Source organism: Xiphophorus maculatus, chromosome 4 (assembly GCF_002775205.1).
Source record: "Xiphophorus maculatus strain JP 163 A chromosome 4, X_maculatus-5.0-male, whole genome shotgun sequence".
Taxonomy (NCBI): Eukaryota; Metazoa; Chordata; class Actinopteri; order Cyprinodontiformes; family Poeciliidae; genus Xiphophorus; species Xiphophorus maculatus.
Window position 1 is genome coordinate 21,862,829 of NC_036446.1, and position 27,148 is coordinate 21,889,976.

Sequence of the window (27,148 nt, forward strand, 5' to 3'; positions counted from 1 at the left end):
TTTAACTGATTGTTATTTCTTTAACATGTTACCTCAACTTAAATGAAAGACTAATGGCTGCACACCCATAAGAGCCACAATCCATTAACATAGATGGTTATGGATGTATAGTTTAATAAAAACCAACACTTTGTCACATCTGAGACAATATAAACTTGTTTTGAGCTCCTGTAATACATTTTTATTATGTAAAACATATGGTCGTAAGAAGAGAAATTCCACATTCATTCTTTTTATATCCACTGTGGCTGTTCAATCTAACAATCACAACAGAACCTGTTAAAAACAGTGTGGACGTTTTTTTTTTTTGTTTTTTTTTTTGTGAAGCCCTCAAAATCCCTTTTAAATGCAGATTCCAAAGAGCTTTCATATAAAAGGAAAGTCTTATTATGAAACAATATCTCTGTGTGTGACTGCAATCAGCAATCAGCAATTTGAAAATGTCAGTATATCTTCAAATTAGAAGCCATTTTTTCATACTGACGACATTCTCCACAGGGAAGATGCTGCTAATGGAGTTTTGGGCAGGATGCCTTTGTAATAGTTATGCAAACATCTTGTAAAGTGGTAAAAGCTATTCACTTTCCCTTTAATACAGCCTGCAAGCTGCCACTTAAGAATTATGCTTTAGTATTTTCCAAGATGCAACAAAAGGTGGAGAAAAAGCTTGGTTTTTATCAAATATTTTGTAAGCTGATGAGTTTCTTTAGATGTGAAGCTACAAATTGATCAACAATTCAGTGTTTGAAACAGACAATAGCAGGGTTTGCCAACCTGAATAATTTAGCAATTCTGTTGATAAATTCTTGTTGGACTCTTAACACTGGAGATAAAGCATTCTTACTATGTGTAACTTCAACTTTATTCTGCTGTGAAAATAATATTCAATCATACAGATTTCGGTTTGTCAAAGAACACAACTAAACCCCCTTAAAAAACAATCACTGACGAACAGCTAAGGATGATCATGAAGAGTAACAAAAAGCACAGCATCTGACCAAGGCACCCAGAAGTACTTTAAAACTGTGACCACATGGGGGACACTGATAATCTCAAGGAGGTAATCCTAAACCAGAAGCCATATTTAAATGGCTGCTAACAGTTGGAGAGCAGCATTAGTAGCCTTGCAATAGAGATAGTGAATAGTGTTAAGTTCCACAAACTACAGATGTCTGATACCATGGGATTATGAATCAAACCCAGCAGACGGCATTTTTAGAGTAAATAAGTGAAATAAGCATAGCTTTTGATGGAACAATGCAGATCTATGACTGAGAGTGAGTTCAATCCATTCATTCTCAGCAGGATACGCAGCTGCAATTTCAAACAGAACAACATCAAAAACAAAACCACCAAACTGACACAGAGCTACTATAACATAAACCTGTTCAGCTGCTTATTAATATGCAAAATCAGCCAGGCACATTGCAGGTCAATGCATTTTGGCATTTAGACATTCGCAAGAAGATCTGTTGATTTTCAAAGTGAACATCGGGAATGGAATTTTGATTTAAGTAAATTTTATATTTCTTGGTGATAGATGAGCTGGTCTTAGTATTTTGGAAGTTGGTGATCTGCTGAATACGCAAAAAAAGCCCCCCCAAAAAACACAATATTCACAATGCAAAACACAACAAACCTTACAGTAGATTGGCTACAGAAGCAAAAGACTAAATGGATATCAGACATGATAGCCAACAACTGGAAATGGTCTATAACTCAGGTCGACTAAGTGGACAGTAACAGATTGGAAAAATATCACCTGCTCTGGTGACTTGATTTCAGCAGCAGCATTTAAGTGGCAAGGTCAAAATCTGAAGGTCTGTGCACCATCCAGGCCTCATTAGATCATTTGAGCATTATTACTTATTTGTATGCTATTTTTAATACTATGAAATGACAATACCCTGATGTGTTTTGAATTTCAGGAGTTGTTTTCAAACTGCTGGCCTAGATAAAAAGGTCAGCATAAGACATTTGTTTATGGCACACTTAAGAGGAAAAAAAATGACAAAACCCTGAATGAGTAAACAACATAAAAATAAATTTATAGGTAGATGTTGAATACATTGGCACTTATGGTTTTTTTGTAAATTCATATACATAAAAAATAGATTGAGGACAGAAGAAAGGGGGAAGTGAGGGTCAGCAAATTTAGCAAGGTGCCCATTACGTTGCTATTACCTATCAACCTTTGATATATTTAAGCACACTCTCCTATAAGAGGATAAATGACCTATATAATAAAGAGACATGTATGAATAGTCAATCACATTTAGCTGACCTTCAAAATGAACCAGTAATGAACCATCGCATATTTTCTGCTGCCTTACATCAGGAAGTAAGGATAGCTCAGTATGAAGTAAGTATTTTTACAAACTACTGTCTGGTCTGATAGAACAAGGTGAGGTCTAGCACATCACTGTTTACAATGCTTATCAGAGGTGATTCAGAATTAGGTATACTCTGTGCTACTTTCAACAAATTATTCACGGGAATGTACATGCATCATTTCTTCCAGTATAATATCGAGTTTAACGTCTGCCATCCTTCCAAATATTCACATTCATGTTAGGCAGAGCAGTTGGGACACTTTTTCGAGCACTGACTAATGGCCATCAGTTGTCTGTCTGCATCTCACAGGTACAAATTTGTTTTTTCTTTTTGTTAAACTTTGTTTATCACATAGTTGACTCATTATCTTGAAAATAATGATTTCCATTTTCTCAAGAACACAGGACAATTATTGAGAACTCAGTTCCTGTCGTAGCTGGAGGAGCAATAGCTGAAGGCATAGTCAAGGCACCAAGTGAGGTTAAAAATCTCATTCTTCTGTGCTTCAGTTCACATCTACCTAAATCAAGCCTGATGGTAGATGTAACAGCTAAAGATATCAGGCCATCTCTGTGTGCCATCTGACATTTTCATCTTTAATCAGTTGCTGATATTGTCAAGATGCCATCTCCGCATGTATTGTACTCGTGATCTCAGATAATCAGAAGAGGAAATGCTTTTGTTTTCTTTTGATTACAAAAATAATTACCCTCTTATCTGAACAAAATGAACTATGTTGTCTTAAGATAATGAGATACTTAACTTTTGATCTCCAGAGAACTGCATTGAAAAGTAAATTCAAGTAATGACATTCACAGCTGCTGCAGTACTGGACCAAATCTTCAGATGCTTTTTTTTAACAGGACAAAGATTGGAAAATTCTTGATTTTATTGGTCTGGGATAAGTTTTCTTTCTTTTTTTTTTTTTGTAATTTTTGTCTGGCTTGCTGCTTTTGTGCAGCTCTCCAGAAATGTTAACAAATCATTCATTCATTCTGATTCAAATCGTCAAAACTAACATTTTCACATCAAATGCATGTGATCTAGTCTGCCTGTAACAGAATTGCTGCAGTTTATGAATTCAACTTATTGAATTTCAAATATTTATCAAAATGTGTCAAAATATTCAATTTAGTATTCTATGCACCCATTATCTTCCGCTTATTCAGGATCGGGTCAAGGGGACCGCATCCTAAGCAGTGAAGACCACACTTCCCTCTTTCCAGTCATTTGGGAAATCCCAAGGCGTTCCCAGACCAGCCACGAAACATAATTTCTCCAGGGTGTCTTCATCTGGGTCTTCTCTAGGTGCGACGTGCCCAGAACACCATTTTTATGATGTAGTGGTTTTCTCTGGTTTGACTGCGTCATCACACCAAGATTTTGAATGCAAGGCTGTTCAAAGGCTTATACTAGGTGATTTATTTTTTTGTTATGGTGTAGGTCTACCTCATGGAAAGTTACCCAAAGGGTGACATTAGGGCAGAGTTTGAGGTATGCAATCTTGTGACTTGGAAAAACTTTAAAAAAAATTTTTTTTTTTAACTATACTCAGGAATGAGTTGCAATACAGAGGGAAATCTACTGTTAACTTTTCACTGGCAGCAAGGCACTCTGAAACATTATTGCTTCTGTAGAAGCTGTCATCATCCCACACAATTATGTAGTATTGGAAGTACGGTCTTATTAAACATCTATTGTGTTTCGATGTCAGGTCTCTAAATTGTCTTTTAGACAAGCAAGAAAAGGCAGACGCTTTAAGGCCTATTGTATGAAAAGGAACGCACTCTAATATTACCACCCTGCAGCTGCTTGGTTGTCCAGTGAGACGGCCAGATTAAACCTGCCAGGGTATGTTTGTGTTTTATCTTTCAGAAAATATTCATTTACTGTCACATGGCAGGTAATTTTCCACGCTGTCAGAATGAGTCTCAGAGGTTAAAGAAAGCAATTGATCATTATGCAAACTGTAACCAACAACACATTTGCCTGAACAAATGAGAATAGCTTGATTTAAAAAAAAATTCCAAATGACTTTTATTGTGTTTTTGATGCTTGAATAAAAAAACAAGGTGTAAAAACACATGTTTTACGATGAAGGAAGAAAATAGTGCTGTCAATAAAATCAATTTTAATTTTAGACCTCACTATTGACTAGCTTTCACAACATAAGTACGAATAGTGACTCAAAAATTTATTATTATTATTATTATTATTATTATTATTATTATTATTATTATTATTATTATTATTATTATGCTTAACAAAATTAAGTTTCATTTAGAATTCCCACCTCTGTTGCTTAAACCGTCGCAGCCATATTGGCCCAAAGTGAAAATAAAACGATGCTTTTCCATATACTGTTAACAAAGAAACATCACAGCACCTGCTGGCTCAGAAGCTAGTTTCCAAAATTTGTTGACACTTCTCATGTTTCTGTCATATTTGTGTAAACAAGTTTTTAGCCAAACTAAGTGAAGCTTATGTTTGGGTGTTGAATGCCTCGTCCCAATTGATGCACAAAACTGTTTTGCCAAGGGGCTTTGACAGTTTCTTCCATTCTAGTGACACTCACAATATAAGTGTTTTTTCAAGGCTGACAGCTACTGCTAAATGGCTATCAGATGCTTTATGATAGTCTGGTTGGGGAAATGTTTTTGTTACATTGTTATGTGTACAATAAAAATGATGAACTATCTGTATGTTTTTTTAGAAAACATTTGCTAGTTTATTACAAGAGAAAGCCAAAAGAGCTGCAAACTGCTCTCTAATGAACCCTCCACCCTCACGCTGTTTTATCTTATGATTGCTTCATTTAACTCAGACACTGTCTCCATTGCCCTCTAACCTTTAATGTCCAAGGATGATACTGGTAAATTGCCCCCATCCTGCCCTGTATCTGCCACCCACAAGACCTGACTGTGTTTTTCACTTCATTTACCTTTGAGCTACTCTGCCAGATCAGGAGGGCCAATGACTAAAACAGAGGCACACACACACCTACAAGGTGGCACATCTTGGGATTAAAGCAGGCAAATGTTTCTTGCATTTTGACAGTGTGTTTTTAATTTCCCCTGCTATCACAGGCTTGTTCAAGTGCAGACCTATGTCTAGCATGACCTATCACTGCCATATGGTCACAGTTCCCAGGCTGACTATGCATGGACCTCTTGGCACTGAAAGAGTCATTTAACCTTTGTTCTGTTAAAGGAAAGGAAGATTCTGCTAAATTAAGGTCTCATTGTACTTTGTGCTCTCTAGTCTCTCATTGCTTACTGCCTCCTGTTTTAACTGTCACATTGTTGACACTCCTGCTGAGGGTCTTTTCAGTTTTTTGGTGTTGTGTACACCAAATTATACCTTAGACAATAGACACTATTGTGCAGCAGCACATTCTCATTTCCGGCTTGTCACATAAAGACACTTGGTCATGAGTCCTTGGCATAACTTTCCAATGCACAAAATGGCCCTCAGGTGTAATTTTTCAATGTGAAGGGAAGTCTTTTAGACTTAAATAGAAGTCCCTGAATGTCTGAAATAGATGCCCTAGGAACGCAGTAAAATGTTCTTTGCCTGTGAGGTTACCCCAGAAAGTGTAGCTGAAGCTTGTTGTAGATCAATATAATTAAAAGCAAATGTGGATAAAAACATAAAACTATATATTTTATTCCTCAGTTATTAATATACATTTTATATATATATATATATATATATATATATATATATATATATATATATATATATATATATATATATATATATATATATATATATATATATATATATATATATATATATATATATATATATATATATGTAAATAATAATAATATAACAATTTTCTTATGAATTTAGTTATTTTTCAATCAAAAGTTGTACTTTTTTAATCTCAAAGATAAATTAAACAATTAATCCCAAAGGTAGGAACAGGAAGTAAACACTCTGATAGAGTTTCAAATTTATAGTTCATATATAATCCATACTTTGAGGATTTGATTTTAATACTTTTGAAACCTGTTACAGACATAAATCACTGAAACTGTGACATGAAAAAAATAGGAACACACTTTGAAAACCAGAATTTTACTAACGTCTTTTGACAAATGGATAATTATTGCAAATTTTAACAGTAATGAAAAATTCATGAAAAATAGTCATGCAAATAGGCTGACCAAAATGGCTTTTAAAACTTTATGTGAAATTTAATAAAGAAGATCTATTTCTGGTGGTGAATAAATTAGGAATACGTCAGCTATACGTAAAATGGCCAAAATCACACTGAGGCATATCAAATAAGGTTTACATGATTAGAACATCTGTTGTTGTTCTGCATTTGGAAGAATTTTTCTAGTTTCAATTGCGGACATTTAGTTTTGTTTGCTCCTGATTGTTGAGGTGAGTGTGAACACCATGGTGACACTGTTTGAGACCTTCAGAAATAAGATCGCAGCACTTTATGAGTCTTGTAAGGGATAGGTCTCTAAAACGTTCCAGCCGAATAAAAAAACAATAATATTGAAATATTTATACACCACAACAGAAGGCAAATTTGGTATAAACTAAGTACAACTGGTAATCAAACTCTATTGACAAAGTTTTTATTTTTTTGCAAAGAGAGCAAACAAAAATAGTCATGTAGATGAAAATAGTTTTACGCAGCTCGCATCTGTGAATGTGAAAAATTAAAATTAAAATTAAAATGCTACAATGTGTTCAGAGGGTAAAATCTATCAGAATGGCTATTGGAGTTAATACCCTCTCCATTGGAATTAACCTTCCTATGTGATGACATTGGAAAGTTAATTAGTTAGGTGTCTTGTAATAGTAGGCAGTGGAAGATTGTTTTGTGTTTTATTTATATGAAATGTGTGTCAGAGATTATGAATTTTATATTAAGGCAGCTAGATCTCAAAACATTCTTCATCGATTACTTCAGGTTACTGACAGGAACGATTATTTTGCATTTCACATTTTAGATGCTTGTGTTTACACTTTATTAGAAGTTTACAGTCGCACATTTTACCTGAGCAAATTATTTTAAGCCCATCACTTGTACTAAAATCTGAGTGACAAATACATCCAAGTATATGTGCTAGTTGAATCAGTATAACTTACTGTGATATATATTTTGTGATGTAGTTTTTCACCCACATACACACACAGAACATCTTTGTCATTAAGGCAGAGTTAATTATAAAGGTGTTAATCACAGCAGTACTTAAGGTCTGCTCTGCTTATTCTTTTGCAGTGTGGCTGCATCCACCTCTCACCTAAAAGCTACACTGCTGTCAGCTCCCATAGCTGCTGCCAATGTTTTAAACTCAACTGACTGCAGATTTAGCCTGATTGTGTAATGCAAAGGAGTATTAAATGAGTGAATTTTAAAATGCATTCGGAGTCTTTATTCTGCCTAATGTAGGATCAGGATTTTGTAAAAGTTGTATTAGTTAAAATTTTATATATTTTTTTCTTTTCAGATACTTAAGTTCAAATTTGGACATGTACTTAATACTAGATCCATAAAGGATATTTGGGTTTAGCAGTAGGATATTTTTTTTGCCACAATAGGAGACTATTTGGGCTATCAATAACAATAAATAATTGCTTAAGGCAATTATTAAAACAACCAGTAGTTTAGATCAAAATTACTAAATGAGGACATCTTCTTGGTGATCAAGAAATTACCACCCTTCTGAAAAATAAATATACTAAATATATAAAATTTTAGCATACTTGAAAATACTTGAAGCCAGACTAATAATCAGGAGGATTATTTAACTTCCACACATCCATTTTCCGAATACCCTTGTCCCTAGTGGGGTCAGGAGGTGCTGGTGAATATCTCCAGCTAATGAGAGGCGAGAGGCGGGGTCACCCTGGACAGGTCGCCAGTCTGTCGCATTTATTTAACTTATTTAACTTGAAGTTTATTATTTTGGAACAACTAATTTTGTGCTTAATGTATTTTTAATGTAATTAAATTGTAGAAAAGCACAAGTTGAAGTGTACCAAGTGTACTGTCACATGTTTTTTGGAACATCTAAAAATACACTTTGTACACTTTAAATATAAGGCTTTTAATGTAAGATAAACATGCTTAATTAGTATTTTAAGTGTGCTGTTTTTGTGATTGAATTACATTTAAAATATATTTAGAATGTCTTCTAAATATATGAGCGTTATAAATTTTCTATATTAGAAGTGTGATCACAGTTAAACTCCAGTTAAACTTTTGGTTTATTTTAATTGCTAATGAAGTGCACTTTTTAGTTTCTTAATGTCTTTTATTATTCTTTGCCACTTTGTACATTACATGCTTCACTACACACTACAGTACCTCAAACATATCAGGCTACCAGAACACAGAAGGATCAATCACAACACGCTTTCCAGGTGAAACAAATTACTTTGTGTATTCAATATATTCACATTTTCAAGAGTGCATTGCCAATATACTATCACAGAATTGTACAAACTGTCAGTAAATTAAAGGTATATCTCATGACATATTGATGAGATATACTATGTATATAGAGATAAAATATGAGTACTGACATTATTTAATCAACAAACTTAGCTAGTAACCAGTGATGGAAATAACAGTGTTAAATGACAAATGCGCAACCAATCAAATACGCAGATTAACAAAAAAATACTACTAATAATAAAAAATCAAACCAAATATGCCCCCAGGAGTAATTTCTTTCTAGTACATAAATTATGAAGAACTCAACAAAAAACAAAGTGCGATGTACTTTGTTTTTTGCAGTGTACATGCATTCAATGCATGCAAAAAAAAAAACAATCATAGGCAGAGATGGAACAACTTCCAACTTTGTCTGTTACCAATCATAACGCAGAAATAAATCTGTAGCTCCATCAGAGGATGGATCATATATTTAATGTGCATTGGGAAATCATATTGAGAATAAATGATTGTTTACCATAGTCAGTGAATTAAGTCTGAACATGGAATTCTGCTTTTGTATTTTTTTACTGTTTATTCTGAAAATCATAGTGTAAAAGAAGACTATTCTTGCAGGTAAGTTTAATTGAACTGTACAATAAATCACTGTATGATAAATACAAATAATAATAATAATAATAATAATAAAAAAACACATGATTTATTATTTACATTTAACATATAATTGCAGCAGTGTTTAAAAATATTGCTCAACAGGTCCTGAAATTCCAAGTTTCAAACTTGACTTAACTGTCTTGACATGAGACTTGAATCGGGACTTAAGACATACTTGAGACTTACTGGAGACTTACTGGAGACTTACTGGAGACTTGCAAAACAATGACTTGGTCCCACCTCTGGGTCCAACAGATGGATCAGTGAATCCTTACAGTCTGATTCAAGCTGCACCATGCTCATCATCAGAACAAACCTATCCATATGGTGCTGCTCACCTGCTATCATGCTGCGATAATGACTAAAGGGAAGAGATTGCATGCTCCAAGCTATTCATTAAAGGTTTTAATTATTTGCTGTGAAACTCACTGTTTCAGTCTGCTGCTGCATATCAGGTGGTCTGGTAAGTTTAGATTTACACCTAAAGGTTTTATTAGAGTCATATTTAGATCCATGTGCACTTAGGATAACATTTACACACTCCATGGCCTGCAACTCAGACACAAATAATCCTATCTCTGAAAACTTATGTTCAGGTGTTAGAGAAAATTGGCTATGTGGAATTACGATCTTACTATCTTGGTGTGCTTTGCACAAATCAAGATTTTCATCACATTTGTGTGACATTTCCTCATGTTAGTGTGTCTAAGTCACACTAACATGGAACATTGTATTGTTCCATGCCTTTGAACACTTCTTGAAAGTTACAGAGCTGCTCACAGTGACTGCTGACAGCGTTCCAAGAGGAACAGCCCCCTGCCTAGCCTCTGATGAAGGGTCTTTGCATTTTAAATTATAGTTATTTTCATTATGCCCTTATTTTAATTCAATCTAATTATGCAAATTAATTGAGAAGGGATGGCTGACATGTTAATAAACATGTTGCATCCTTGGTCAAGGGAAAGACAATTACTGTGGAATATATAATATTTATATACTAATCTAGTTTACAGCTATCACTTCTTTACCAGGTTTCTTTAGTTAGTGTTTCCTCTTCTATAAATATTGCTTGCTGAACTTTGATGAATGAGCTGTCTTTAGTATGCAGCAGCTTCAATTTCCAAGAAGTAACAAATAGCAAGTAAAAGATCTTAACAACCCAGTCAAAAAGCTTGGAAAGTGATGAGATTGACATAGATTACTTGCATGCCTCTTGAACACATGAGGATGTCTTTAGGTGCATTATATTTGCAATCAGATGTTGCAACACATCCTCAGTTAGTGTTGGTTGTTCATGATTTTGTTTTTCTTTACCAGAATTCATCAACAAAAAGTACAACTGAACTCATTGACATTTAAGTGATGAATAAATCTAAAATGGTCTGTTCAGCGAAGCAGCAGAGCAGACCACTTGGGACAAGAACAAGGACCTCTCAGCCCACTTAATATTTAATAATAAACACAATAATCCAGGATTCCCAAAGCAAATAAAAAGCACAATCTGCTCTAACAAAATGTAATGCCTGTTTTGATTCTGTTTTTAATTAGCTTAGTTTATTGGAAACTCAATCAATCCATTCTGCTTCTCAGAATGGGTTGATTCCATTCTGATTTTTTTTTTTTTTACAGAAGCTGTGATATAACGTTGATAATATAATTCAAACTGTTTATTTTTCAATGCCATTTTGGATTAGTAATAATAGCTGCAATAATAGCTATTGTTGTTGGCATATAAATTTCATTCATATTTTTGGGGTATTTATTTACAAGATAATAAAAGATGATTGTCAGCCATGCTCTGCAAGAGAAAAGCAATTGGGCCCAGGCTTAATTTTTTTTAATGCTTACAATAAAGTGGACATTTTGAAAAAAAAAAAGAAAAGGCTAATTAACTTAATCACAATGACATAATTTGGCATGCTTGGGTTGACCCAATCTGTATGCCTCTAATTCTGAATTGAAACTTTGGAACAGGTGGGGAAACCCTTTGAACAGAATACAAATCTGTTTTTGACAAAAACACAGGACTCAAAAAATACTTGGAGAAATTTGTTGGTACACATTTCATAGAACACACACAGAATAAACAAAGTTTGTTTGAATCTTAAATAGTTTATTCCACATGTAATACAAATTCAGAGTTGCTTTGCATATTAATTAGGTTCAATATTTTATTAAATTGAACTAATAAACTTGGAATGGACAAAACAGATGGTACCATTAATTTAGTTATTTGTGACAGCATCCTTTGAACAATCATTGCCAACAAACAATTTCTGTACTTCACAATGTAATCTGCATTTCTAGTTTGTCAACTCTTCATGAGCCAACGAACCAAGCTGGCTCATGAAAACGAAACCTTTCAAGTCTGAAAGGTTTCATCTCCCAAATGCAAATTTTAAATCTGTCCTTATGATCTTATTAAATCATGGCTACTAATAGATAGTACAATACTTGGTTGAGAGATTGTATGTGTATATTTTGCAGCACTTTCCAAGCTATGCAATAGGTTTTGCTCCAGGACTATATTGTGTGCTCCACATTGTGCAATGCAAATAACAGATTTGCTACGAAATTAAGCTAAGCCCTTTCCATTGTCCACACTAGGTAAGATGATTTGTTTTCTTAAGATCCCTGAGCAATCAAAGAGATAGTATGACAACAAATCTCTAGTTTTTTCTCAGTTTTGGAGATTGTCAATATGCCTTCTGGTGAATTTTGTTTTGGTATTTTTGTGTTTCTCTTGGTAGAACTTTATGTAGGGGGGGACACAGCAGAGACTGGAGACAGGACAGGTCAGGAGACTGATTTTTCCTTGAGTAAACAAAAGTTTACTGAATCTATTAATTTGCTTCACACATTTTTATTTTTTCAGAGGTAACTAGAAAAGAGAATGAAATTTTGCAACTCTGCTGTTAACAAGAATAGAAAGGTAAAAATACAATAGTATTCTGATGTGATCTGGTATTTTTTATCGCTTTAAATCAATGAAAACAATGTTAGTTATGTATTTGACTGTTTTTAAGTAGGAATTTTCTGCTGTAGGCAGAAAAGCTTTGATGATAACTTCAAAAACACTCGTTAAAGCTAAAACAATATCTGACTTAATACCAGCAGTACGGCTGATCCTTTTTCAAAGCGGACACTTCTTGTCTGGTGCACTACTGTAGCAGCACAATGTGGGGTAATAATTTCCCACTGTGAGGTTTTTATTGACAAAATGAAAGCAGACAATTTTCAGATTTTTCAGGGGTCACCTAAAATGTGTTTTTTTCATTCATCTTGAACAATTGACTGCTGGTAAGCAAGATAAAATAATCCTCTCACAAGTTGTTGTGCTTTCAGCATTTCACACCCAGTGTTGCCACAGCAGAGTAGGCTTACCCACTCCACACCTGCATACACATGGACTTGGCAGATGATTTATGTCAGATGCCTTTACTGATGCAAACCAGATTCTCTTCCCCAAGGAAGGAGCAGGATTCAAACCAGGAACCTCCAGGGCCATGGCCACTTGTTCAACCACCCAAACCACTGCCCACCCCAATCCACTTAATACAAGAATTATTCAATTTCAATTAAGATGGACTCAACTACTGATGCCACAAATTAGGCTTCATCTGATTATATGTAGGTGCAGCTGTGAACAGTACAAGAAATTATGCACGATCATGGCAGAGGTTCCTAGGATCTGTCTGTCGGTATGTAACTATGGAAACAGACACACACAAAAAGTTAGTTAACCTGAAAATCAGTGTCTTCAGAAATATATCTCCAAAATACCATTAAATAACAAAACCAGCCACGAGCTGCTATTGTTTTAAAGGCAGTTGCCATCAACAACCCTACATCAACCCCTGAGAAATTAGGTGGATACAGAAGATTTAGAAACACAGCCTTCTCTCGCATGTATTTAATAGATAAAAAATGCTACTTCCATGAGTGTGTATTATATTAATTCCAGAACAAAAAGTGCTGCTTGAAACCAAAGTCGTGTTCAGATTTTCTCATTATTTCTATGAATGATATATTTTTTTAAATAGCAACAACAATACTTCCTTAAGAAAGTCTTTATCCCCAGAAACATTAAGAATTTTATTTATTTTTAATTTTTTACCCCCTCACTAAGCACAAGAGGACAAAATAATCAGCTTTTTGGTTCTGATCTGGGTGGTGTAGTTGGTAGCACTGTTGCCTTGCAGCAAGAGGGTCCTGGGTTTGAATCCCAGACCAGTTTGCATGTTCTCCCTGTTCATGTGTGGGTTCTCTTCGGGTTCTTCGGCTTCCTCCCACAGTCCTAAAACCTGACTGGTTGATTGTTCTCTCTAAATTCTCCTTAGGTGCATGCAAGATTGTTTGTCTGTCTCTGTGTTGCCCTGTGATGGACTGACGACCTGTCCTGGGTGAGGCCACCTCTTGACCGCTGAAGGAAAGCACCAGCACACCCGGTGACCCCACTAGAGCTAAGGGTGTAAGATAATGGATGGATGGTTCTGTTCTTCCTCCTACCTTTTGTAGTTCAAATGTACCATATACCAAACATGTTTATCTCACACAAATAAACTTGCTTTGTGAAACATACTTTCCAAATCTTTGGGCATTGATTTACAACACTAAAGCACCTGAAAAACAAATATGTTACCAATTTAAATCAGAGCAGGGTAAACACTGTTGAAAAACATGATTTGATTTACAAGTCAGGCTCATGAATGTCAGTGTCAGGTATTAAACTTCCCACCAAGAAAGGCTTTGAAATATAAGTATGCCAGTCTGTTTTGTGTGTAATACATTTTCTATCCCATTGCAAATTCTGCCCCAGGCTTACTTGAGCTCTCAGTCTTCTAAAATTAATTTTGCTTGTTTTGAAGGTATAGGAGAAAACTCGGGGTGGTAAAGCACTGTGCATACTGTTAGAGATGTTTACCATCTTTTAAAGTCATACCAAGCTATCGTCTTTTGAAAATTCTCTACAAGGTCACCCGTGAAATGGTATTCATCTCATTCCGTCACTGGAGCATTCACTTCTTGGCGTGGGACATAAACTGTGTGTGACACCGAGCACATTTCATTTTGTGGTGCGAGTACAAAAAAGGGGGCTTTCGCATATCACATCACTACTTTCTCTAAATCTGCAATGACAACTGAAAAGCACATAAACATGTGCCCACACACCAACATGTCATCAAGGTATAATGCATTCACGAACAAATACTCGTGCACCCAAGTGTACATGCATTCACACGCACAAGCCTCCCACTCACCTGCCCACATGTAAAAAAACAATTAAAAAAGACACCAAAACCAACATGCCAAATGTAAAATGTCCACTTTATTGCAAAACTCAGTTCAATTACTTTCCATCCACTTCTCTACAGAGAGTTAGTGATTCTGACATTTTAGCAAATCACCCCTTATCCACACTTTATGATTTCAAGTAGAAACAAAGCTAAATCATCTTATTATAGCTTAGTAAAATCTGTTACATTTAGTTTTTAGCTCTAATTTTACTGTTGAAATTAGGTATTCACACAGACTGTTTACAAATAGGAACATATAGCAATTTATCCTTACTATGAGACTTCTATTAAAATTGTATTATTAAACTAATTTGTATTTTCTAAATGTCATAATAATGACAGAGGGAATCATTTTTTTCTTAGATATTCTTATAATTACTTTCTCCAAGTTTACTTTCAACAAGATTATTGTAGAAAGATTTGGGAAAGGTCAAATGAAGATGTCACAGCTTTGTAAGATTCTAAAACACATAATTTATTTACAGCACTCAAGTCAAATGGAGGCACTTCCTACTGTGACACAGTTGGAAAATGAATTAACCATTCAGAAAGAGAACTGTAAACTTCCTTAACCCTCTATGGCATGACTTTTTATTTTTGTGGGGAAGAAATATTTTCCTGCATTCTTTGGGAGCTTGGTGGTCCCTAATTACATGTCAATCATAAAATCGGACTCTGACACCTCCTGGAACCAGATTTGGGTTTGTTGCCTCAGGGTAACATTGGTCTAGAACACCAAGATTGTCTACACTGATTATGAGAAATGAAATACAAATCAAACAAAAACTATATTCATAAAAGAACTATTTTTTGGACAAAAATATGTCAAAAATCATGCCCCCCAAAAAATAAAATAAAGGAGCAATGTGAGGTACAGCTATGTGGTTTGTTGCCTGAGGGCAACGCCATGCCATAGAGGGATAAGTATGCTTTGTTTAGCTGGAACACCGTACTATAGTCTTTTGGAGGCAGAAATTTAGCCCAAGTGTGTAAAATAACATTGAGAGAAAAACTATAGGCAAAGAGACATTGAGAGGGGAAGTGTGCTCTCCAGAACAAATCTGATTTTGAAGCAAAACCTTATAAGAATTGTGTGATTGATAATTCCAATGCATGCAGTGGTTCAGCTTGCTAAATCCTAGACAGATTTTTCAAACATGACCAGGGGTCTCATTTATAATGCTTGTGTACGCGCAAAGCGGGGGGTTATGTCTAATTCTGTGCAAAGGTTGTGATCTATAAAACACAAACTTGACGGGAAAATATGCAGTCCCTCATGCCAACTCCAAAGCATGCGTGCTGTATACGCTTGTTTTGGAGACAGGGACAAATACTGACACAGATAGTGATTTAGAGAATTGAAACCACACTGCATCATGATGAACTCAGACCTTTAATTACATATCAAACTTTAACCATAGATTGACTTTATTGTGAGCATTCAAAGACCCAGTGTGATATATTCTTGCACTGGTGAGCCATAACAACACATGGGGACCTTTCAAATAAACAAAGGCCCATGATGCAGTATCAATGATAAACCAAAGTCTGCACTATATTTAACTGTTTTCTCACCTTCACTTTTCTCTCCCCGAGTTCTCTCTACCAAAGATTAATTCACAGTGATTGTTGTAAACATCTATATACCTTTACCTTTATGTGTAATGCAGTGCTATGGATGCATTGTCACTGCTAGAAGACGTAACGAAGAGAATCAAGGAAACATGTTCTCAGATCTTCTAGTCCATGATGACTGGCTTAGGAGCCAAATTAGACTCTGTAGAGCACATGTGCCAAACTCAAGGTCTGGGGGCCAAATCTGTCCCACCATAGCTTTTCATGAGGCCCTTTAGACTCCAAAATACTTCCAAGATAAAAGTTGAATGCTTAATTTTTTTTTTTTTATCAAAGCCATTTTTGTCTGTATGCTGTCAAATTACATCAATGTGAAAATATTAAAATATTTTATCTGTTTGTTAATATGTACTTTTATCAATACATTCTGCCACAATCAACCCTTTGAGGACATGTGTGATCTCGATATGGTCCAAAATGAAAATGAGTTTGACAACCCTGTCCTAGAGGATCGGTGTTGGATCTGTCTGCTGAATTGGGTCCAGTATCCAAGACTGCCAGAACCACACCATTCATGTCCAATTGCAGGTGTTAACCACTCTAGGGTTCCTGGCAACCAGCTCTTACCACCACAAATTAGCAGACAGGAATGGGTTTGAATGAATAAACAATTAATTGCCCAAAGCCACTTTAAAGAACAACATCACTCTGTGAAGTTATCCATACGTCTGGGATATCAAGGTCAGTGCAAAGCATAATATTGCCAGCCATCCTGGATGGTCTTGTTAACATGACCGATAAATAACACTGAGTGGAGTCAGATTTTAGTGTATTTAGGTGAGTTTTGATCCTTTGTAGTTTATCAGCCACTGACAAGTTTGCCTCAAATTTTCACAGCAGGTAAAAATCTGGCATATAATTATGCAAACTTTCACACAATAACCTGTAATGCAAAAATCGGCTCATTGTTATTTGAGTCATAGTCGGACTGATTCTCTAGCTGTTGTAAAGTGAGATTTACATGGGATCTGAGAACTTTCACACTCATGTAGCTGAGTTTCTTGACATTTTCATAAAATCTGTCAGTCTGTCTTATGTAGCAATCGAAGTGTGAAAACAATAGCATTAAATGAATAGTAAAACATAATGGTTTCCACTGACATTAAAATTAAAGGCTGACGCTAAATATATGAAAGTTATTTGTAGCACCATCTCTCTTATTATATGGCGCCACATAGAAATGTTCAATCTGCTAGTTGTGCAAAAGCAATCAATATCATCTGTAATGTGTTCAATCAGTCCTGTAGCACACACCAATGAAAACTGAATGGCTGTCCCCCTCACTTTACACTTACTCTGATCAGCAACTACCCTGAGTACCAGTGCTGCACAGATTGGACGTCTGCTCTGGTTGGTTTTTAACTTGTGCTGTATATTTGATATTTTTCTACAATTCCTGTAAAATGTGAACAGCCTGAAATGGTTACAAAGAAAGTTTGATCAGCAGGAGACTGGTCTGCATTTGGAGTTGTGCCGCTGGTCAGTACTGGGCCCAGCTTGCCATTTATTTAACTTGACGCATTTCAACATCACCTGGGGAGCGAGGTCGTGGCTGCGCACCCACACCCAAACGCTCGCATGCAAGTATGCAGGCATTGACTGAAGTTAGGCTTCACTCTCAGAACTGCTCATTGCATGATTGGACATCCCTGCTGCTTTTCTCAAGGAAAGCAACTTCTTTTTAAATCCTGAAGGGCGACATGTTTTTAATTATTGACATTCTGGTGAAGATTACCATTTTGTGCCGCATGACCCTGTAGACATGAGTGGCAGTTGGCAGACTGTGGAGGAGGACGGCTGGCTGGGGGACGGTAATTTTTCAGGGACAAAGAGCCCACTGAGGAGGTGGAGGAATGGGCTGGGGAGGTGGAGGTTCAGTGATTCACATGCAGTGCAGGAGGCCTCTCTGTATTACCCCCACCTCTCCCCTAAATCCCGGGAGGGCAAGGGGGGATTGATGAAACGAGAAGGAAGGCCTAATTAAAGGCTCTCAGCTCAAACGCATTGATGTATTACATCTATTATGCCACAGTTCGATAGGTCTGCCAGGCCGGGGCTGCAGCGGCTACTGAGTCCCGCCAAACAAACTGAATAAATAATAGCAGCTGAGAGGGAGAGAGGGAGAGAGAGAGAGAAGGAGAGATAAGTTCAACAGGCAAAGTTGTGATAAAGCCTTCTATAGCCATATTCATACCCCGCAGGCTCTGAGATTGATATTATGTGTGAAAAACATCATTTGCAGTCCATACACCAGAAGTAGCAAGTGGAAAATGAAAGGTATAAAACAGCATTAGGAGCCACAGCCAATCATTTAGGGATTGCTTTATTGATACAAACTTCAGCATGTTTTATTTATTAACAATAACTATAGATTAAGGGATTGAAAATGTGCTGTTAAGTACAAACTGGTGACAAATTATGGGCAAAATCAACACTCGGTTTCTTAGTGAGCCTCCAGAGGCGTTGGAGTGTGCCCCAACATTGATTGTCGAAGTCCCCTCTGGTAAAAAGTGTTTTCTAACCCAACAGTCACAAATCTCCCAGCTGGGTTGAGATCTGGTGACTGCAGAGACATCATATGATTTACATAATTTTCATGCTCATCAAACCGTGCCGTTATCACATGTGCCTTGTGGATGGTGTCATCCTGGAACAGACCACCCGCTTCAGAGAAATTTGGGATTATAACTATCCCTCAGGAGAAAACTTTGTATTTATTTCAAATCATTCCAAAATTGCTCCACACAATTTAACAGACTGATCTTGTTACTGCATGGATTGAAGGTCCGGGTCCCTTTTTAGTGTTTTACTTGTTTGTTGAGCAAAAACATTTTCAATAATTAAGATTTTTTAATTTCAAATTAAGGTCAGTTTAATCAACACCAATGCTGCGTTGATTAATGTGGAACCTTGCATGGATAGTTCATTTATACTAATTGCCTAGCACATGTCTGGCCCTGAGATCAGAGGTTAACAACACCTTCTCAGCTGCTTAAAAAATATTAGCAGACCTAGTAATAGAGGGGAGGGTTGAATTATTCTTTTAGGTTCATTAAGGAGGCTTCTCTTGAGCAGAATGCCTGTGTTGAGATGTGCAGGTGACAAATGTGCTTATGTTAAATAAGGTGGATGGAGGTGCAGTGCAGAGAAAATGAAAAATCATTAAATTGAGTTTTATGTAAATGTAGGGTTGTAGGAGAGTTAAGCAACACACAGTGAACAGAAGGTGCTTTTAAAAGAAACATATTCAGTACTGTGCAAAACTTTAACACCACATCTAATTTCTTCACACTTTGTATAGGAGGAACAAAACTTGCATATAAAAATAAGAATCATGAACACATTGGTTTTTAGTTCTGTGGCCTTGCAGCAAGAACATCCTGAGATAAAATCTTGCACATTTTCCTTGTGCATGTATGGACTCTTTCCAGGTACTCTAGTTTCTCTCCCACAGTCCAGTAGCACACCTGTTCAGGTAACACAGCATGTTTTGACAGCAGATAGACACTAGCTTTTGTTGAGGCTCGGATAAGATCTGTTTACTCGTAAAAAATTTAATATAATCATCTCACACATACATGAAGGTAGCATAATTTTTTTTTCCACAGAACAATTTTGCATTATTTTTGTCCACTAAAAACATTGGAATAGAATACACATGAGAATCAAAATATTCAACTTCAATGACAAAGTTTAAGTTTTTGTTCATCTGAGCTTTGCTTTCTCCTTGAAACCATCTTCCTGTCCAGCAAAAAAAAAAAAAAAACTTTAAAGTTTGCTCTTTACTAAGCACAAATTTTATTTTCAGCTATAACAAACAGAGATTGTTTATTCCAAACTTTTAAATAATGTATTTATTTTTCTTAAGTTTATTTCAGGGCTCCTAAACAGTCTTAAAATATTTAAATCTATAGAACTGCATTTGGCATTTTGCAGATCTGGAGCAGTATGGGGAAAACAAAACCGCATATAGACAAAGAAAAATTCTTTTTATGCTCCTCTCTATTGTTAAAAAATAACTGAGAATGCTCAAACATTAAACAACTAAAAAAGAAAATAGGTGTTCAGATGAATTTTATTTAAAATATTGACATAGCCTGTTGGTTTGCACCTAGTCAGTCAGTATGTTTGGTGAATAACTGAGTGAGAACTAAAAGCCACGTTTGATCACAGAGCTTCACAGCTGGCATTTCTGTCAATGGAAAGCAGATGAAATAATTTGGTTTTCACAGCAACAAACTTAAAATTCTGTGCAAAAACATAAGAATAAAAATTATCATAAAATGCCCCCAAATTATTGGAAAACTCGATAATTGCGATATGTGAAAACAACTTGGAATTTTGAAATGGAAATTAGTAAGAACCCTTCATTATGTCGCATTTGTGCACTAATTTTAAACATCTAGTTGATTGACTTTGTAAATCTTTCATTAAAACAAGTTCTATTCCTTTTGATTTTAATGATAAAATAAGTCTATAAGTTTAAAGTTTCTGTTTTGAAAATAGGTGCAAAGTAAGAAAACAAAGGCCTGTTAATTCCCATCATTTATTACAGCTCATAATTTTGCAGTTTTACTTGCCATAGTAAAAGGAGGCTTCAACCAGAATAGAAACAAATTATCAGGGAACAAATCTACCACAGAAACAGGCACTGTTAAGGAGGTCATGCTTTTATCCATCCATCTAGAACATTTTGACGGTGGATTTTGGGGATAGTCTCTGCCAAATTGGTTGATTCTTTTTACCATTATAATAAAACCACGTTAGTTAAAATTTGTCTACAGCTCATATTTACTATTCACTTTAACTGTAGCAGATTTTACACTTGCAATGTTTGTAAAGATAGAGGAAATAACCCATCCAGTCACAGTGGTATTTCAGGGTTTAGTATGGCCACAAATAAAACAAACACAACCCCCCTCAATTTCAAGTTAAAAACAAACAAACAAAAAAAAAAACTTGTAATAGCAGCTTTTCTACTATGTGCTTAGTGCTCTGGAAGGACAGACTTTATTTATTCAAATCTGATCTGCAGACCTTCTCTGACTTTGAAGTGATCTTAGGTCCAAATCTGGGTGATAGCACTCCTTAAATAATAAACATTAAATTGTAATCCTGACCATAGCTCTGTCTCCTCTCCTTTTTTCTTGCTTCCAGAGAGACAAAACAAAAAGACAGCATCAGCAAATTCAATTTAGATTTTGTTACAGGTATTTTTGTTTTTGGCTGTATACTTTGCAGGGAATTTACATAAGTTGGAGAGTGTACACTGAGGGGATGAGAAAGATACACACTCTGCATTCAATGAAGTTATGGCTAAGAAACTGCACATATATCCCAGTTTAAGAAAACATGCCAGATATTGCCTGGGGAAATCAGTAGACTTTAAAAAAAATAAGTTTGAAGGAAGAACCTTTCAGGATTTTATTATCAAAGGGTCACACATATATTAACATTACCAAAATGCTGTGTTCTTCAATTAGCAGGTTTGCAAATATTGCATGAAAAACTCATTATCTGAGTGCAGGGGCTATTAGAGGAGAAGCAGCATTCAGCTTCTATGCACCACAAATCTGGAACAAACTTCTAGAAAGAGCTGAAACACTGAGTTCCTTTAAATCAAGGCTAAAAACCACCTGCTCAGAGTTGCTTTTGAACCATAATTAATGGAACATTGATCAGTACATTTGACGTGTATTGATGATTTTGATAATGGCACTTGTCAACATGTAATGTTTGTCATTGGTTTTTCAGTTGTTGATTATGTTGTTTTTATGACTTCTTATTTTTGCTTCCGCCTTTAGTTTCCAATAAACGCTCAACTTTATCACCACTTCCTTTTAGTTTCACAGAGAGTTTAGGAAGAGAGAAAAGCCTCACCGTGCTTACCAGAATGAATAGATATTTATAAAATAATCAAGCAGACTAAAACATGACATTTTTATTGTTAGTATTTAAATATCGAAGCTTAATAATTTACCTTTCAGGTGAAATGTGGTGCATAGAAGCCGAATGCTGCTTTTCTATGTTGCTTCTCCTTAAGTGTTTATGATGTGAAACACTTTGAACTGCTTCGTTGCTGAAATGTGCTACACAAATAAACCGATTAGTGATTTCCTCTATGGTGAGATTTTAATATTACATTGTCGACATAAACAATCCATTAGTTTTCATAGGCATCATAAAGTTTGACAACTTGAAGTTTTTCACAGTGTTTTTGTTCACAATTTAGTTGTTTTTTCTTGATATTAATGAACACATGTATAATTGTTCTATCTTTCTCTTAACAGGTATTGTGTCATTACCGCAGAACAATATTCCTGTTTTCGCCACCCTGGGCCATTTGAGGCCAGTGTCCACTCAAACTTGAAATGGAAAATACCACATGTGACTGGTTTTAAATCTGACTATTTGAATTAATTTTTTTAGGACTATAATTGGTTTGAGAAAATTTGGATTCAGATGATTTGTATAAATTTTATATGAACAAAATCTCTTGTCTCATGCTTGTAAGACATGCCTGTAGATTAGTTTTTGTTATAAATTGCCTCGTCTAAAGCTGACTTGAATTAAACTGTATTATGTCTATGACCTTCTTCAAAAGTGTCCGCCTTTCCTCACTGATATAAACTACAGTCTGTGAGTGGTGTACACCCTTAGACACTGACCTTTGTCAGTATGTCTAGACTTTGACATCAACATTTCCTGGAAGTTATTATCCAGCAGGCACAGCAAATTTTACCTTGAAGAACTGAGCTGTCAAAAAGCGTAGCATTTGCCAGTAGGGGTTGTTAAAGAAAGCACCAGGAACAACAGTTTGGTTTTACAGGACTGGAATGTGGCTGAAATATTTTACTAAGTCAAGACCTACAAGTTACCCTGCAAAGTAACCACAAAAGTAAAAACATTAATGAGAAAATTTAGCAGAATTAAACTGTAAAAAAAGCAGCTGACAACTATCACTAATCCAGAAATTACCATCAAACTCACACATCATTGCTTGCTCTTCTGCATGTGAGGAAAGAAGATTTTTTTCTTATTATATATCCCAAAAATAACACAAGTTTCCCTTCCTGAGGATGTGTGGTGAGCCCATAAAGCTCACATGAAGACAATAAGCCCAGCAAACATGAATGACATGAGCTGGATTCTGTCCCTGTGCATCCAGCATCCAGCTCCATCGAGAGTAGGATATAAAAAGCAGGACAGTGACAAATTCACTGGTGCTTTTTTGGCTTTGGCAGCATGGAAAAAGAATTTTGCATGCGGGGGTGTGCGTGTAGGGGTGTATGTGTAAATATATGTCTTTGCTTGCTGAGCACACGGAGGAGCAGATCTGCGAGACAAGCTCGAGCAGTTGCCTTCACAGCAGTGGTGAGATTGGAAGCAAGTGATTTTTGAGCCAGTGTGACTGATGGCGTCTGTTAGCAGCGGAGGCCGCAGAGAGGATGTCTTGTAGAGGCGGCGAGAGGAAGCAAAGGCTTCCGGAGCGACGCCGCGCTCAGAGAGTCTGCTGAAATGACAGGACAAGCAGGGCCAGTGTTTCCATTCACAGTCCTCTCAACCCTCTGACACTTTTCTCGCTTCCACCTCTCACTTATTATGACGCCCCTTAACACTCCACGCGTTCCATGTCTGCCTTCTTCTATCACCTCCTTAACATGCTGCCTCTGTCACAAACAGAAGACAGACCTCACAGTCAACAGCCGACGAAAAATTTCTGTCCCATGCAGGTAACGCTCATATGTAAAAAAATTCGAAAGGCATTCTTTCCTCCTTAGGAAATGCTGTTGTCTTTAACCTCTAATTAGATTTCAGATAAAAGAATAGTTTTCCATTTACAAATCAGAATGCTACTGCATGCATTTGTTAAAAAACAGTGGTTGGCTGATATTGATTGTCAGTGTTTTGCAGCTTCCACTAATGATCATACTGAGGATACAAAGGAGAAGATAGGTATTTAACACACGATTTTTGCAAAGCAAACATATTCCTATAACGTTGCAAAACTCACACTAAAAATGAAGCCACTTCACAGCTTTCAATCAACTAAAAGAGGAAAAGGACACCAGTTGATCACAGAAGAAAATGACGATCTGGAAATTTGCAGGTTGCAAAGGCTCTTCAAAAATATCCTTGCTTTTACCCATCATGAGATGCTTCTTGTGCCATTAGCTTGGAATAAACCAGATAATAAAATTTTCACAGAGATTGTTTTCTAAATATGAATGTTTTTCTTGGCTTTCTCTAACTTTTTGTGATTGGCAATTGATTTCCCCCACTTTATACATTACATCAAAATTGTTCTGGAAAAAAGGGAAAATGTTTAAGTATATATATACCGTATATACTGTATATATATATATATATATATATATATATATATATATATATATATATATATATATATATATATATATATATATGCAACTCTTTTGACAGCTTTTCTTAAACTTTTTAAAAAATGTCCCTTACTTGAGGTGTGCATCACCACATGTTAAGCTGTCAAATAATTTTTTGAGGAACACTGATAAGCGGAAGAGTGGCAGTTATGGAAAAACATCAAAACTATTTCCCATCGGGATTGCTGCTGCAGCTGGTGTCATAATACAACACATGGCACATCCCTGCCTGCTGAAGATTTGCTTCAGTGGAGTATCTGACATCTCCACAACTATTGCCTTAATTGATGTTGTTAAGTGTGCACCCGCCATCTCTGAATTGTAAGTACCTGCCGTAATGTAGTGTAAAATTATTATTCCAGCATCAAGAAACAACCGTAATTTGCAGCTGTGAGTTCTGTTGCATGTTAATTTTGCAAATGCACTGTTGTTTAGGAGCAAGTAAATGGAAAGTATTCCACTGTTTCCCACCATAAAACATTAACAGCCTCACCTGTTAGGTTTAGGCTCATCTTATTTTGACTTGATGAAATCTATTCAGTACAGATTTTTCTGTTCTCAAATGTTACCTCATTTAAATTCTTCAGTAGCCTCATGTCTAAAAATCCAATGTGAACTTTTCAATGTCAGTTTATTGATAGTATGTTAACCTTCAAAACAGAAGCCTTTCATCACAGAGGACAGGTGTAGGAAGGGAATGATAGAGAGAAATGGACTATTAAAAATAGGTTAAGCTTGTCTCTGCACTATTTCTAACAGGCTCGGTTTGTTCCCCGCGGGCTCTCAGTGATTTGGAGTGTGACCCTGACCCTTTGCTTCTTTACAAAGGCGAGAACGCTTGCACACACACACACACACACACACGCACACACACACACACACACACACACGAACACGCATTTACAAAGACGTTCTGAACACCGGAGTGCACTTCAAAAAGACTAAATCATATTGAATGTTCTTGTTGTCTCCACTGGACCTGCAGGGGGATTTGTGGAGCCTTTATTATTTCACTGTAAAGAACAATGAATTTAGTATCACAGGCAGACTGACGACATTTAGATGAGAGACAGGTGTTACCTCTTGGAGCTGGCTGACATGACCTCAATCTCCAGGACCTTGTCAAACACAGAGAAATGAAATAACTATAGATAACGACTAAAATATGGGCATGTTATTAAGTTCAATTGATATTCCCTGTAAGTCTGAGGTACAACAGGGCAATGAGGAACTGAAAATATAGTAAAGCATTTCAATTATGAATCATAAGTTCTCACACTGTGTCTTTGCAGTTTTCCCCCAGCGAACAGTAAAACGCAAACTTGAAATTCAAATCACTTTGATTTGCCCTCATATCTAACTCCAACTGGTGTTTCATGCTTAAATATTAATCCAAATACTGTTTTATCTCCAATGTCAATGATAGTAGTAGTTCAAGTTTTTGGAGTAAAAAAGACAGACAATGTCACAGAACCTCTTCTGTTATTAGGAGGTGCTTGGGTATTTTTGGCATAATTTGATTTAATCCTCCAGTGGTCTTAGCGCGACACTCAGAAGGAGTGTGGCAAATGTCACTGTCGGACAGCGGGAAGGCGGGGGGTTGTCCCTTCAGACCATCAGTTCCCTAAACGACACCAAACAAAAACCTCATGAAACCTTTTGGGGTCAAATGACCCCATCTCTTAAGACTGCGGGAGGGTCACATTGGATTCATCATTAGGCTTTGAGTCACACTATTTCCTGTTCTTTTGTTTTGTTTAAGAAACATTTCTAAAATAAAAAATATGGTCTCCAGAGTTGACCGAGAGAAAATTATTTATGCGTTTATACCATTTTTTACTTGCCTGGACAAATCTTCAATTTCACATCTACAATTAATACAGAACGCAGCAGCCAGACTTCTCACCGAATCCAGTAAATTCAGTCATATCACTGCGGTTCAATATTCACTAGACCGGCTCCCAGTGGATTTTAGATCCAGTTCAAAGTTCTTGTGCTGATGAACTGAGCTTTAAATGGCCAGGCAGCTGATTATCTTTGTCAGCTTTTAACTAAATACTCTGCTGCTCCTGGCCTTTGTTCCCATACAACAATCTTTTAGTTGTTCCATGTATGCGGGTGAAAACTAAAGGAGACAGGGCCTTTCAGTCAGAGGCCCCAAAGCTGTGGAACAGTTTTCCCCTGCAGCTTCATTTTTTTCTGATTTTATGGAGGTTTTCATATAGGAGCTGAAATTGCTTGTTTTCCCAGGCTTTCATGTCATGATTTCATCGAGTTTCTAATGCTCGTTTTACTCTTTAGTTTAAGGCTGATTTTATTGTACAGCGCTTTATAATTTTATGTTTGTGAAAAGCATTTTATAAATAAACTTTACTCTCTTCTCTTACTCGTTTTTGGTT